At 40.4% G+C, this 2,644-nt stretch overlaps 1 non-coding gene across 1 annotated transcript; it reads left to right on the top strand.

The window, feature by feature from the left end:
• The first annotated feature begins 1,764 nt into the window (after nucleotides 1–1,764).
• Nucleotides 1,765–1,896, top strand: LOC114639273. The gene has a single exon (XR_003713985.1). It is a non-coding gene; the product is annotated as a small nucleolar RNA SNORA17 (small nucleolar RNA).
• The last annotated feature ends 748 nt before the right edge of the window (nucleotides 1,897–2,644 follow it).

Genomic DNA, 2,644 nt, shown 5'->3' with positions numbered 1-2,644 from the left:
CCTGCCCAGTTACTATTGTTGCTTGGTTTTATTTTACATTTACAACACTGTCATTGATATATTATGGCCAGAAGATCCTGAAAATGTACTGCCTAGATAGTAAGTCCCCTCTGTTATGAGGGGGGATCCAATTGCATATTTATTGCTTTTGGGAAAACTCAAGACACAATAACTGCAAATACATATATTAATCACTTTAGTATCAAAATGTACATCCCCACAACACCACGTATATGAATTGTTTTCAATAAAACATGACATTTGTTAATCATTTTTTCCTGTTGTTTGGCATCTTAGGGCCTTGTGGATAAAGGAAAGGGTGGCTCCTCCCAAAGTTAGCTGATCCCTACAGATAAAAATTTGCTTGATAAGCAAACCAACTAATAATTCTCATCTCTAGTTCTACCTCATTTTATCATGGTTCTGCAGTCTAGAATACTGTCAACTTGATCAGATAATGGCAACTAAAGACTGCATCCAAAGATCACTGATTGTATTTAAACCATCTAATTTTCTAAGCCTGCTCAGCTGGTCTTCAACAGCCTACCCATTTCTTCCCTCCAAACCTTCAATAAACACTAATATCCAGGTTTCCCTCATGCTCCTTTTGCTTTTGGACTGACTGTGGTGAATCTTTATATATAACCTTTGTATGTGATGGTCTGGTGTATGCCTACTTCTTATGAGAGTTGTAAATAGCTTCGGGATCTGTTATTTTGACTATACCTGAACAAAAACAGTAAAAAATTAAAATATCATGACAGTGCTGTCAGCCTAGTGCAGAGTATGAAGATTTATGCAGGGTAAACTGTTTGACATTCCCACTAATTTGTGTGTGTGTGTGTGTGTGTGTGTGTGTGTGTGTGTGTGTGTGTTTAAATCACTACTTGTTGCTATGTGTAGTGGCACAAATCTTTAATCCCAGCACTTGGGAGAAAGAGGCAGGCAGATCTATAATTCAAAGTTGGTGTAATATACATAGTGAGTTTCAGACCAGCCAGGATTACACAAGTGAGAACCTGCCTCCCCCCAAAAATAAAACCATGACTTGTTACTGTTATAATTTTGCATCCTTCAATTTAAAAGTAAAATGAATTTATATTTGCATGATATTAATGCTTCTTCCTATGGGTAGTAAATTATGTATTCTTGTCTTCTGCCCATTTTCATGGAGTAACTTTAAAAGAAAAATGGACCTACATGGAATTTGGACATAAAAGTAAACTATAAATCCTTCTAAAATTCTGCAGAAAATTCTAGGTCTGGGATTTGATGAAGGATTCTTATTATCCATAGTATAATCCATTAAAGTAAATATGTATGAGAATGTATCAAACTAAACTTTTAAAATTTAAAACTCATCACTACTAAAGACTTTGTTATGAGAGCAAATGACAAGCTCCCTCATATATTGCTCATGGGAATATAAAATGATATAGCCTATTCCCTTTTGTTTCCTTTTTCCCAAGGCTGAGTATGAAATACAAGCTATCAGTTGTTCTACCATTAAGTTACACATGCAAATTCTCCCTTTTTTGTAAAGCTAAACATGCAATTAATTTTAAGACCTAAGAAATATCACTCTTATTTATCTCACATAAAGGAAAAGCCATACTCATATAAAATATGTATATAGATGTTCATGATAGTTTATAATCATCCCTGAACTGGAAACAACCTAAGTGTCTTTCAGTAGGTGACTAGATAAACTTCAGTACCTCAATACCATGGAATGCTCAACAGTAAAAGGAATGAAAATTCTAACATGCCCCTAAAAGTGTCGCAGATGTGACTACTGTGTCACAAGTGCATCAGTAGGTGACAGAGAGGACAGAGGCTATGCCTATGCTCAGTATTCTGACTTATGAACATCTGAAAGATTAGTAGCCTAACATTCCTCGAAAAAAAATGTGAGCCAGAGATGACCAGAAGTCCAGTGTCAGGGGACCATGACATGGATCTAGCCTGATATGACCACCAGTCAGGTGCTGCACAGGACTGCGGGAGAAGATCATGCCCAAGATGATGCCTGCCTGGTGCCATAATGCAGAAGTGGGGCAGTCCTGAAACCACTCCTAAGACCACTCCGGAGAAGACCACAGACACTCAGAGACCCCATGTGCCACTAAGAAGAGCAAGTAAGTGGAGAAATGGAAGAAAAACAGAAGGATATGGGCACAATGAAGAGAGGTAGAACTGGAGACTTGAGGGCAATGAGGAACACCCTGATGTGAGTAGCTGGTGATATCACCTGGGACCATGATGGGGTCCTGGCTTGTACTGCCACCTGGGGCCACATCTGGGTTCATGACCCTGCAGCAGCAGAGGTCTGCTACCACCAAAGCCCAGGTGGACATCCCTAGTCTAGTCTGCTGCCTGGGAACAAGTTGATGTCTGAGGGCTGTGCAGAACTGGCCCCACCCCTTACCTGGGCATTGTAGAAGAGCTGGCCCTGGGAGGATGAGAGCAGGAGAGCTGACCCCACCTTTCACCAGCCACAGTACTTGGGAGAGTGGGTCCTGCACATTGCTTGAGTTGTAGGTGATCAGGTCACTGAGGATATGAGCATGGGAGGACCTACTTCTTGTCTCCAGTGCAGTGGTATGGACAAGGGAGAGATACCCTCCTTCTCCCTCCCTCTTCA

Source organism: Grammomys surdaster, unplaced genomic scaffold (genome assembly GCF_004785775.1).
Source record: "Grammomys surdaster isolate TR1022 unplaced genomic scaffold, NIH_TR_1.0 125690, whole genome shotgun sequence".
Lineage (NCBI taxonomy): Eukaryota > Metazoa > Chordata > Mammalia > Rodentia > Muridae > Grammomys > Grammomys surdaster.
Note: the sequence above shows the minus strand (reverse complement) of the source record. Positions and strands in the feature narration are given on the sequence as shown.